The sequence below is a fragment of the Mixophyes fleayi genome, chromosome 8 (assembly GCF_038048845.1).
Source record: "Mixophyes fleayi isolate aMixFle1 chromosome 8, aMixFle1.hap1, whole genome shotgun sequence".
In the NCBI taxonomy this organism is placed as follows: Eukaryota; Metazoa; Chordata; class Amphibia; order Anura; family Limnodynastidae; genus Mixophyes; species Mixophyes fleayi.
The window spans coordinates 117,065,006-117,078,810 of NC_134409.1; the positions used below are offsets into that span (position 1 = coordinate 117,065,006).

The following is a 13,805-nucleotide window of genomic DNA, read 5'->3' on the forward strand; positions in this document are numbered from 1 at the left end:
TAGAGTTGTAGTGTGGTATAGATAGAGTGGTCCACACAATATAATAATAAAACCCTCAACTGGTCTGAATTCCACCAAACAAGTATCTTGACTGCGTAGTGTGGTGGCCCCGGTACACAATTTGGTACCGAGGCCACAATATAATTTAAAAACCCTCCACGTGTCGGAATTCCACCAAACAAGTATCTGGACTGCATAGTGGGGTGGCCCCGGTACCCAATTTGATACCGGGGCCACAATACCTCCTCCAATTTCCAAGTGTAGTGTTTATAACATCTTAACACTACACTAATTCTAGCACGTCAAAACCTCTTGTTTTAAATAATGACAGGGCATTTAACTTTTGATTTAATTTATTGAATTTGTTGGCATTTTCTTTTACTTTTTGAACATGGCAAACGACTGTTGAATGGTCACATAATGCCAAAAAAAAAGTTGCAAGATGGAATTGTCCTTGGGCCCTCCCACCCACCCTTATGTTGTTGAAATAGGACATGCACACTTTAACAAACCAATCATTTCAGCGACAGGGCCTACCAAACAACTGTGGCTGAAATGATTGGTTTGTTTGGGCCCCCACACCAATAAAACAATTCATCTCTCCCTGTACAAACTAAACAGGCTCTACTGAGGAAAGATGTCGTCCTTATCCTCAACCTCTGATTCCTCTCCCCCTACAGTGTGTACTTCCTCCTCCTCACACATTATCAATTCGTCCCCGCTGGACTCCACAACCACAGTCCCTCTGTACTGTCTGGAGGGCAGTGCTGTACTTCATTGAGGAATTGATTATTCATTTTTATAAACATCATTTTTTCAACGTTGTGAGGAAGCAACCTCCTTCGCCGCTCACTGACCAGGTTCCCCGCTGCACTAAAAACTCTTTCCGAGTACACACTGGAGGGGGGACAACTCAGTTAAAAAATAGAGCCAGTTTGTACAGGGGCTTCCAAACTGCCTTTTGGAGTTCTACCACGTCACTACCTCTAGTTAATTTAGATTGCAAGGCTTGTAAATATAAATACTTTGAAGATAAAAAAAAGCAGGCTGCACAGACTGTGGAGCTAGAAAGTGAAATTAAATGGACCACGTTACTTTGGTGGCTATCTATGCCCCCCCCCCGCCCTACACTTGTAGTTGAATATAAATAAAGCAGCCTGCATAGACTGTAGAACTAGCAATTCAAATATACAAAGAAATGGACAAAGGCAGTTTGGTATCTGTCTGCATCAGATCCCCTCTCCACTAGGAGTAAAACAGAAAACTTTTCAGCCGTTATATAATCTAGAATATAAATAGAAATTGAGAAATGCAATTTGGTATCTGTCTGCATCATAATCATCAACATCCTCCTCAGCGCCAGCTACATCAATATCCTCCTCCCAGTGCACAACATTCACACCTTCATTAGCCAAATCTGTAACTGGACTGTGGGTGATCCTTCCAGCATATGCAGAGGGCGTGCTGCAAATGCTGGATGGAGTCACCTCTTCCCGTACAGTGATGGGAAGGTCAGGGTTCACAACCAACAACACCCTTGGACTCGCCTTGGGGATTTGTGATGTCATCTGTTTAGAAGGCAGAGTTCTTTGCTGTTTTGTTGTTGTTGCTGACAGCATAACTCTCTTAAATTTTTTGTAGGGGGGGGGAGGAGGGCTTTGATCCTTGGGTGAAGTTGGACCACTAGTCATGAACACGGGACAGGGCCTAAGCCGTTCCTTGCCACTACTTGTCGTAATTGGCATATTGCCAACTTTACGTTTCTCCTCAGATGATTTTAAGTTTCTTTTTTTGCTGTTTTTTGAGAACTTGGGCTTTTTGGATTTTACATGCCCTGTACTAGGAGATTGGGCATCGTGCTTGCCAGACGACGTTGATGGCATTTCATCGTCTATGTCATGACTAGTGGCAGCAGCTTCAGCATTAGGAGGAAGTGGGTCTTGATCTTTCCCTACTTTATCCTCCAAATTTTTGCTCTCCATTATATGTAGCACAAGATACTGCAGAATGTGTGAACTTGGTAATATTGCAGTACCAATGGACTTATAATGCTGGATTGGTTTTGCAAATTTGGTTATAATTATTATATATTTTTTTTTTTTTTAATTTTTTATTATTTTTTACTTTTTTTTTATTTTTTAAAAACTTGGGAATAATGGGGAAATAACTATGCCCTTAGAAGCACAGAGCACAGGACACAGCACCACTGGACTGAACAGGACACGGCACAGGACCCAGCAGCACTACGGAACTCAGCAGGACAGAGCACAGGACACAGCACCACTGGACTGATACTGCAGAATGTGTAAACTTTGTAATATTGCAGTACCACTGGACTTTTACTGCTGAATGTGTGAACTTGGTAATATTGCAGTACCAATGGGCTTATACTGCAGGATTGGTTGTGAAAATTTTGTGGTAATTAAAAAATATTAAAGTAGTTTTTGGTATTTTTTAAAAAAACTTTTTTTTATTTTTTTAAACACAGGGGAATATTGGGGAAATAACTATGCCCTTAGAAGCACAGAGCACAGGACACAGCACCACTGGACTGAACAGGACACAGCACAGGACCCAGCAGCACCACTGACCTCAGAAGGACAGAGCACAGCACACAGCACCACTGGACTGATACTGCAGAACACAGCACAGCACAGCACAGCACAGCACAGCACTAAACAGCACAGCACAGCACAGCACTAAACAGCACAGAACTAAACAGCACAGAACTAAACAGCACAGAGGACCACCTAACACACCCTCCCTCTACCCTGATCAATGCCCGAGTGAAGATGGCGGCGACTAGCGGGGAATTTATAGGATCCGAGTATCGCGAGATCCGACAACGGGATTATGAGTCAGAGCCTCAGTTTCACTTTTGAATTTGGCGCCAATACCCGGATCTGTCTCGGATCCGACTCGGATCCGCAACGTTCGGGTGGGCTCGGATTTCAGAAATCCGAGCGCGCTCATCCCTAACAGCAACCAATCAGATTGTTTGTTATTTTCTAAACTGCCTTCAAAAATGATAGCTAGAATCTGGTTGGTTGCTATGGGCAACACCACAGTATTCCTGTACCATAGATTTAATAAAATTTCCCCAGAGGTTTCAAATACGGAAGTTCATGAAACAAATATCAGTCCATCAAATGGCCGGTATGGTGGGAGAGTAATTAAGAAGGGGGTGATGACTAACACGGGTGTGGTGCTAATGAAGGTGTTTGATAGATAACATGGGTGGGGGAGAGGTAATTAAGGGGCTCGATGAATCAGAGGTTTGGTGGCGTCACCAAGGAGATAATGAAGGCAGGGTGATGACTAACAGGGGTGAAGGGAGATGAGGAATACCAGAGGTGGAGGGCTATGCAGGGGCTTGCTGAATAACAGGTGTGGGTGGGATAAATACCAGGTCATGGTGAAATTTACTGATATTTTTCAACTGATTGTTAGTGCTGGCTTGGTATATATTTATATACATTGCTGTAACTAAACCCCCCCACACATCTTTTTAATACAATGTCCATGGGAGTTTGGAAGCAGAAGTGGTTGAAGGGAGGCCTGGCACTGCTAAACCTCTAGTCACGCCCCTTGCACACTGACCACGCCCTTATTGGTAGCATGCCAACACTTTGTAACGCCATGCACGCTTTTCTGTCGCCAGGGATGAGGGGCGCCTAACCAGGTGCTGTCTCCAGGCTTTTTGCACATGAGGAATAGTTTGTATACTGAATTATGCTGTTATTGTAATCTACATATAAACTCAGCTGTAAACCATTCATTGTACAGATAATATTGGAATATTTTGTCTCTCCTACTGTTACAGTATGTCCACTTTTACTGAATTAAAATATACTATACTTTAAAAACAGGGACTATTGAACTGTACGAAAGCCCTGCAACAACTTGTAAAATGGGGAACACTTTCATGTCTACCAAATCTCTATCCCTTAATGCTCTCACAAGTTCACACCCATGTTTTTGCCCCGCACTGCGTGCATATGTCAGTATGGATACGGAATGCTTAAATGCATCATCAGAGTACTCCTGAGTACTTCTGCAACAGCTGTCATCATGGCTTGGGAAGCCCAGTGTTATGCCGGTAGGTAGTTCCACAAGAGTGCAGCAAGAAGCAAAGGTCATACCGTGACAGCATAACCCAGGGAAACACAGCTTCTCCTCTCTGGTCAGAAAGTATTCCAGTAGAACTCAACAAAACAGTGGCCAAATTATCATATAAAGATGGTAGAGTCACCTCTGAACAGAGCCTCTTGCAGGCATAAGTGTAACTTGTTTAATACAACAGGAACCTTTATAAAGCAAATATTGTTTCTAAAATAATAATACAATATAATGTTATTTTACTAAAAATGTGTAACTACACTGTATACAGTTTGTAAATGTTATTGCTACAGTTGGAACAGTAAATACCAAACATCACTGTGTACTTGAAAAAGTCAACTGCAAGTTTAAAAAATAATTAAACTACAGTTATTGGCATGAGTGTGCCTCTTCTTTAACAACCTGGCAATTACACCGGTTCTCTCACTCTGCCAAATTCATTACTTGAGTCTTTTTCTGTGACCTCATGAAATTCTGCTAGGACAGACATGAAGTCATTAACAAGTGCAGCAAGGCTCTGAAGCGTGTCTGCCCCGTTCTGCTCTCACAGCGGACACAGATTATAGCTTCTGAATTAGCACCATCAATTCAAAGACATGAGAATAATATTTAAGGCCATTGTCTTAAAGTGCATTCACTCTGTATTGATTAATGAGGTATATTATAGTTAAGACTTTGTTCCTAATAATTTGCCTCATTTTCTTCTGCTTCCATTTCTGCAGATCAGGAGACCTCTGAAGGTGAGAGGAAAAACAATGCCGCTCAATGTGTCCCCTTTGTCCTTTGTAATATTAGCAGTGCAATTACAGAAGTGTGTCTGATATGTACCATCATTTAAATGACCCAAATTAAAGGGAAACCATCATCAAAATTGTATAATTTATATTTAACCAGAACATGACAAGCAAAAAATAATAATGCATTATGTAAGTATTAAAAGAAAATAATCTGAGTTTTTCTAAGCTACGAAGAGAGTATATTTAAAGCAAGTGCTTTCACACAGGTTCATGCATTAATTAAGCATACCTGCCCACTCTTTGAACCACCCCTCTGGAAGATCCAGGAGGGGAGGTCTAAGTGCGGGGCGGGGGGAGGGGCTGGCGTGACAACGCAATTTGCCTGGTCATGGCCCTGCCCACTTTGCCTGTAGAAGGGGGGTGTCTGGTGGCCTGGCCTACCCTCTCTGAAATGTGTGAGTCTCCCGAACATTCCAGCAGAATAGGCAAGTATGTAATTAAGCATATAACATTCCAACATGGTGAGGGTCATGTATGAAAATGCTGGTCTGCCTATAACTATGGCTAGTATGGCTCCAAGAAGAGACATCAGTGAATCTGAAAGAGACTTAGGGCTAGATTTACTAAGCTGCGGGTTTGAAAAAGTGGAGATGTTGCCCATAGCAACCAATCAGATTCTAGCTGTCATTCTGTAGAAGGTACTAAATAAATGAAAGCTAGAATCTGATTGGTTGCTATAGGCAACAGCCCCACTTTTTCAAACCCGCAGCTTAGTATATCTAGCCCTTAGTTGTTGGGATCAATCTGGCAATAGATTTATTGTCCAAGGCAGCCCAACATGAAGCACACAGTCCAGGATTGTGATAGCCATATATTAATTGATAGTGCAAGGCAAAACCCTGACTGCAAATATCAACATGCAGCTTGAGCAATCAGTTTAATTAAAAAAGAAATGATCCGAAGAGAGCAGGATTTTATAGTCAGATTGCAGCGCATAGACTGCTCATCACACTTGTCAATGCACGACTGTCAGTTTAGTGCTGCAAAGTGCACAGGCAATGGACTACCGAGTAGTGGAGGAAGGTGATATAGTCAAATCAATCACCCATCACCTTGTTCTTGACAAACAGTCACATGCACGCATGTGGTGGAGTGCAAAAACTCTACAGACTGAGTGGTTGTCTCCAACAGTGAAAGGTTCTCATGTTTCCTGTTCGACACATTTTCTTGCCATGGTTTTGGAGCCATTATTCTCTTAGAAGGCAATGTCAATGCTAATGGTACTGTGTGACAGTCTTCAACCCATGCTGCAACATTTCATTTCTGACGGGAGGGGTGTCCTCCATGATGACAATGCCCCCATTCGAAGAGCATGTGTGGTTGTCCAATGGTTTGATGAGCATGACATTGGTGTTATCCATATGTCATGGCGTGCTCAGTCATCAGATATCAACTCAATCAAGCATTTTTGGGATATTCTGGAACAATGCCTGAGATAGTGCTCCCCACCACCATCAAACAAGCGGCAGTTTAGTGTCTTTCTTGCGGAAGATTAGTGCTACATCCCTCCTGCCAGACACACTGGCCACAAGTGGTGGCCTGATGCCCTATTAAACCACTTTAAGATGATATCTTCATTTTTGTCCACTGTATGTCACAGCCCCCCTGTTTTGCAAGCACTCACAAGCAGGAAAGCTGAAAAAAAGCAGATGCATTTATATACAAGTCCAGCTGTGTTTCTATCCTCTCTCTCATGTGAAGGCAACATTGAAAATCTGAGATTTTAGGCAACTAAATAAAAATGTTTTTTCTCAAATGCTCCTCAAAGTGCCGCCGGCGAGTGCTATGAAATCCAGCTGTTGGCACATATTGCTGCTTAGTTCTACAAGCCCTTTAAACATAACCTTTACAATAGTATGGCCGATTGCTAGTCTGTGGGGAATACTACAATTGTTAGCAATTTCGAGTAATCCACTATCAGCAAATCCTATGCTGCAGTTTGCAAGTTCATTTGAAATTCCTGAAAAAGTAAAAAAAAAGCCGAACAAATTCTGAATCATGCCGCCACCTTTTGTTTACCTCTATATTTTAGTTACCAACTAAATGCAGGCTACTATCTTATACTCCTCCATACATGCGTAGGTGTTTCCTCCTGAAGGGTTTATCATTAGCTTTACAATAGGACACCTTATTCTGTAGAACAGGAAATCATTGCAAATAACATTTCTTAATATTTTCCTGAAACTTACAATTTTAATAAAAGTAACTTATATTTAATTGTACTTTTTTGTAGTTATCCATAAGTACAATAAATGTTGCCTATTGCGCTGGTTATTCATTTCATATTTTTTGATCAGAGCCCCAGACAGTTATGCTGTGAATATAAGATGCAGGTGGACAAATTACTCAAGCAATAATTTTGGCCTCTAGCAATGTTGGAATGTTCTGCCAATAGACACTAATTGCAAGCACAGTGCACGGTTATAACTAAATTTGTCTTACTACATTGCTTTGTCTTAAAAAAAAGAAAAGCTCATTTATTTGTCTATTTTCAAAGCAAGACGTTTGATATTTTAATTGGAACTAGTTACCTAGAGACTGCAAGAAGTTATATAACAGAGCGTCTGAGTCAGCCGCTGGAGACAGATGTTCTAGTGAACATCTGAAGTGCGAGACGGCAATAAAAAAAAAATAGACCACATTAAAGGTGGTGTGGAGCATGCCGCAGCATGCCACTCCGAGGAGATCTAAGAAGGAGGACTGTATTTTAGAACACGCCGCTAATTTGCTTACTTGTCATAGAACTGTCAGTACTGTCCTGCCAGTAATGGGGACCTGAATTCTAATAGAACACTCTAAATAAATAACATTATAGAATGCTCTAAGACAGGGCCGTAACTAAGGCTGTGCAAAAGGGGCAACTGCCCAGGGCGCAACGCTGAATGTACCTAAAATATTTTAGGTACATTTGGTTAAAATTGAGGGCTAGGGGGGCGGCATTTGCCTTTCTCGCTCCAGGCGCTAGAATTCTAAGTTACGGCTCTGCTCTAAGATGCAAACATGCCGTGGGAAATTACTATTTTAAAATGTCATCTACTGTATAAAATACAGAAAAAAACCAACTATACTATGCCAAACATGATCATCAATAGCACCAGCTCGTGCTTCAGAACTAATCAGGACCTGCACGTGGGATTTCTGGCAGGGCCAAGTCAATAAAGTGGATTCAGGACAAAGACATCCTATGCACTCATCCGTCAAAGACTTTAAAATGCCCACACTTGTATTTAAGCAGTAAATTGATAGCTGTGCATCTTACTATGTATCTCTGGCTTGTCATCAAACAGCAAAGTATTCCCTGAAATGTCCATTCCCTGTACTAAGCTAAACTTTTATATAATCAGAATTTCCAAATAATTTGTAACACTGTTTTTTGTTTTGTTTTTGTATTAGTTAATTTTGCTCTGTCCTTATCATCTTTAACGCTGCCTAGTATACCCCAAAACAGACATGACAATTTTTGAGTACAGCTGCTACAAGAGCTGCTCACTACTCTTAGTAGAAGTCAGATGAGGGCCTGGAAAGAAACATTATATAACATGAACATGCAAACAATCTACAACAGACTGTGACATCTGTCAAAGCAAGAAAGATCAGCTCTAGGTGAAGTTTTTACCCACACACACGTTTTCTGTCTACTGCAGGAAGTCTCCTAAACACTCTTCTGACATGAGATATACTCTTTCATCCATCTATATGTTCCTGTTCACTTACTAACTTCTTCCACTGCGAATGGAAGGATATATTGGACCTTAACTAGACTGTGCTTATCACAATGATGCAGACCAAAAGGGGTTCTTTATCTGAGATTACTTATTTGTCCTTCTACAACCATTTAAGTTTTTTCCTCTCACTTACCTGGCTCACAATGTACAGCATGTAATAGCATATTGTAGAGTTAGAATTATTTGTGTTTATGTGTGTGTATTTGGGGGGGGGGGGGGGAGGCTCCGCTAAACCGCTACCCCTAAACAAAGTTTAGGTCCACCACTGCTCTAACTAAGCAAACCGGTGGTAGTCAGCATATCGATGCTGACTACCCCGAAAATACTTACACTGACGCGGCGACCCCAAACGGCTACTTCACAACCTGGCTCCAGGACGACTGCTGTGAACGGCGACTGCCAGGGATCGCGACCAATGAATAATCCGGCCACTCTGCATGACGTCATTGCCGACCGCGACGCTCTTCTCCTTGCTGTTAAGGTGGAAATGTAAGTATGCGGCCATAGACAATGTACTTTGCTTAACGTTGTACATTGGTTTTATAAACTTCCTAATATTCACCATCAATGATGAAATAATGTTGGGTAAATGTGGAAGTGTGTACACAGTCACGACCAGCAGTGTAAGCAGATATCTGTAGAGTATGTACAGAGTCATAATCTTTTCAGCAGACTGTTATGAAAGATGCCGATCACAGATCTGAAGGTAAATGCTGTAGGTGTGTACTCATGAATCAGCATGCTCATCGGGACTTCCAGTCATTGGTGAGATTGTTAGAGGCATTGCATTTCACGTATCAGGTTCCACTATCATAGCATATTAAGCTGGGTAGACACCTGTGGAGTATATTTACTAAACTGCGGATTTGAAAAAGGGAGCACCCGGAGGAAACCCACACAAACACGGGGGGAACATACAAATATACAAACTCTACACAGATAAGGCCATCGTCGGGAATCGAACTCATGACCCCTGTGCTGTGAGGCAGAAGTGCTAACCACTAGGTCACCGTGCTGCTTATTGGTTGATGGGGTTCGGTGCATATGAAAAATTAATAAACTACTCTCTGATTGGTAAAGGTGAATAAGGATAAGAGAACCTCTAACCATAAAGCAGGCTTACTGTATATACAAACTACAGCCTGAAGAGATAACACAAAAGTGTCTTCCTCATGAGAACTGCCTCATGTTAATACAACAATGGGCCCCTTTACATGCACTAAAGCAAAGTTCATCTGATATTCTCCTGTCTCATCTTTAAAGTCATTATATAGTATGTCTGTGTCTCTGTACTATGTAAACCTTTGTACAAACTAACATAGCATAAACATACTATGGTGACAATGACACTGACATGAATTCACAGTAATATACAAACATGGATACATAGACACTTGTACAAACAGTAATGTATGTGTCCATGGTTACATCATAGTTGCCCAGTCTCCCAGAATGTCCAGGAGACTCCCGATTTCCGGGTAGGTCTCCTGAACTCACGTTAGAGCAGGCAAGTCTCCGGCATCCTGCCTGTCGGGTGTCAAAATAATGTGATTCTTGAGGAATCGAGTCATTTTGGCCCTGACCCCCCCAGCCTGCGCTACAAAAATGACTATTTTGTTGCAGGGGGACAAAAAGAAACACACTGCCCTAGCCTGCCCCTCCCACCAAACCCCGTTCTCCAGGATCTCCCGGATTCCAGCTACTAATATTTGGCAAGTATGGGTTATATGCATAAACACACTATTATATACATAAAAATAAACAGACACACTTGCCACATATTTGAAAGGACACACTTGCATACAGACATACACAACTGCACACATGCATATGCACAAATAGAAGTAAAGACACAATTGCACAAAACACACAGGCCAGACAAAGTCCTTGTCGCTAGTTTTAACTTTTTCAATAATAATTTCACACAGGGCGGTGGCTAGATCCCTTTAATTAATACAGGTGTACATATATTGTACTTATACTGCATTCGAATTAAACTACTGCATCCTGAAATTAGGTAACTGCAATCTGATTATTTGTACAAAGTTTATCCGTTAAAAGTGATATTTTCAGCATAATTTTTGACCACTAAATAGATAAAACTAGTTTTTAATTTGTGAAGATGTCTTTAGCTAGTAAACAAAAAGGCTAGGAATAGAGTACAGGTTTTTCACTCGATTATCGTGCCATTGATACAATAAACTGTTAGGTGCGATATTGCATTAGTGTGTATGTTCCAAACATCATATTTTATCGTACTAAAGCACATCGTATCGTCTGATTTGATTTTATAACCGGACTAAAAATATCTTTAAACGATGCAACGATGTCAGGCAAATTGTGCAGAGTGCATACACTCATAAACAGCAATATAGGCAGATCTCCATAGAGTTTACAGAGTCATGATCTTTTCAGATGGTTATGACAGATGAAGATCACAGATTTGACGGTAAATCGTATTAGTGTGTATGCATGAATCGGCATGCTGATCAGAACTTTCAGTCATTGGTAAAATCATTAAAGATATAGCATCAGGGGACATTTTCTGTAGTGTGTACCCAGCTTTATTGTCTTTAAGCACCAGGATTAAATGGTTGTAAATCCTTACCCCTTATTAATGTAAGTGGTTGATCTCCATTGCATAGTTCAATACATCCTGACTGAAAAGCGACTGACAGACAAGTGGCAATGACAATCAATAAGACGGGTACCTTTTCTATCCAGGTTAATCCCACAAGTGAGATAAAACTGTGCACTGAGTAAGATGACAATTATACTAGCCACACGTGGTATGATCCGATCGTTGGTGTTTTTATTTATCCTGCATCATCATCTATTTATTTATATAGCGCCACTAATTCCGCAGCGCTGCACAGAGAACTCACTCACATCAGTCCCGGCCCTAGTGGAGCTTACAGTGTAAATTCCCTAACACACACACACACAGACAGACTAGGGTCAATTTGATAGAAGCCAATTAACCTACCAGTATGTTTATGGAGTGTGGGAGAAAACTGGAGCACCCGGAGGAAACCCACGCAAACACGGGGAGAACATACAAACCCCACACAGATAAGGCCGTGGTCGGGAATCAGAGCTGTGAGTCAGCAGTGCTAACCACTAAGCCACTGTCCTGCATACTGTAGTGTGTGGGCCACAAAAAACCAAGAATGGTGAAATACATACACTAAAATAGCTTAAGAAATCACTTGTACATTCCTCCAAATTTCTGTTGGTCACAATCTATAAAATAATTAGGCCGATCCTGTGGGTTTAGATACAATCTCTACTACTGCAAATGCTGTGAGATTCTTTTGAAATACATAATGGTTTTGTCTGCAATACTGAATGGTTGATTTTACCTAAATTACTCTGAATTCAGTCATTATTTGTGTGTCCATATAAAAGGCCAATGCAATGGGTCGCTCTGTCACAGGTAAACAATTGCACCTGTACTTGAGTCTAGCGTGTAATTGCAGTAGTTTGAAAATAAATGACTGCTGTAAAATCACATGATTATACAACTGAATCTCACATTACATTACTCCCAGAATTTAAATTTTTGTATTTGGAACGCAGAGATAAGTAGGTGTGTCTGCACCACGATGGGGAGTGGCTGTATCATAATGGGGGTGCGACCTAGACATGATGAAGCATGACCACATTGTTAAGGGGTGTGTATAGAACTTCTGAAACACTAGGCCACCCCCACCACACCCCTAAAATGTCCATTGCCAATGTACACTAGTTGCAGGTGTGCGCGGAACTAACCGTTGTGAGCGGAACATAACTCCTAACATTCCTAGCAGTTGGGGATTCTGGAAAGTCAAACCAGTATCGGACTATCCCACCTAAATCATTAGGAGGTCTTTAATCTGGCATAGCTGAAAGACATTTATGTGCAATGTAGGACACTTGCAGGATTGTTGGATTTTAATCCCTTTGGGCTGAACATTTTCCATGGGAGATGATTGGTTTAATCGTTTGCATCTGTTCATATTATCCACACCGTTGTTGATTTTTGCATTGTTTTAACCTGTGTGTGGCCAGCTTTAGGTAGGAAAATATAAAATCATTATAAATTATAATGGTACACTTTACCACTGACAGTAGAGAATAAATATAATGTATTCTAAACACTGTTTCCGCTGTGAAGTGCCTCCTTAGCCTATTTTGCTCCCCGCCCTCGAACATGGTAACCCCATTATATTACAAAAAGTCGTATTATTGATCAAGCTTAGAGTTTAGGATTACCTGTATCACATGATTGTGTTTTCAGATGTTTTTGTTGATTTTATGTACCAGGGAAAACATTAAACCTACAGAGGTAATATTGTAGTATATATCTAATATATAAATGTCTAGTGGCGTGTGTTAGTCTGTCTGTCTGTGGAAAAAATAAAACCAAGCTGCAGCGCCACCTGCTGGGCGGAGTTATACACTGACCTACTAAATTCTTAGTGTGTGTGGGAAAAAAATTCAGAAAGGCCTGAAATTTGGTATACTAAGATGTTTATAATTTGTTAATTTAATTTGTTAATTGTTAAAAGTGTTTATAAAGATTTTAAAAAAATATATATATATTTCCTGAAGGAGAAGTGACAGTTGGGAGTGGTTGGTGGTTGCCGGGGGTGACAGTGGGGAGGGGTTGGTGGTTGAGGCCTGGGCTATGGCCCAAATGCATGACAAGAACCTTTTTAACACCTTAAGTAGCTTTATTTGACTAGAATGCATGAGTATCATGCACGGGTTAACTTGTGTATATATGTATATATATATATATATATATATATATATATATATAATTGTATATACTTATAAACACATATGTATATATATATATATATATATATATATACATACATACACATGTATATATATGGATATATATAAAGATATAGATAAAGATATAGATAGATATTTACTGTATAGTATCAGTCTGTCAAAAGAAACAAAACGCATGTCTTCCTGGTGTTACATCCTTCCTGTGCTTGAAATGCAGTGGGTGTTGTCTCACAGTTGTTCTGTACTCATACAATTCTATAAATAGGACAACCATCAGGACACCTTTTTATAAGGGTCATTTGTTAAATCAGAATAAGTATGTTATATGCAGGACACATTTTACCATCTATAATCGTAATGCAAAAAGCACATTTTAACG

General features: G+C 40.6%; 1 protein-coding gene and 1 long non-coding RNA gene across 3 annotated transcripts in view; one reads left to right on the top strand and one right to left on the bottom strand.

Annotated features, from left to right (window-relative positions):
• LOC142099624 (uncharacterized) overlaps positions 1 to 4,990 on the top strand; it is a 49,394-nt gene extending 44,404 nt beyond the window's left edge. Inside the window, exon 3 of the long non-coding RNA XR_012678584.1 lies at positions 4,842 to 4,990. This is a non-coding gene — a long non-coding RNA (uncharacterized LOC142099624). The remainder of the gene's footprint in view (positions 1 to 4,841) is intronic.
• Positions 1 to 13,805, bottom strand: part of ARHGEF3 (Rho guanine nucleotide exchange factor 3) — a 241,651-nt gene that overhangs the window by 78,909 nt on the left and 148,937 nt on the right. The window lies entirely within an intron of this gene.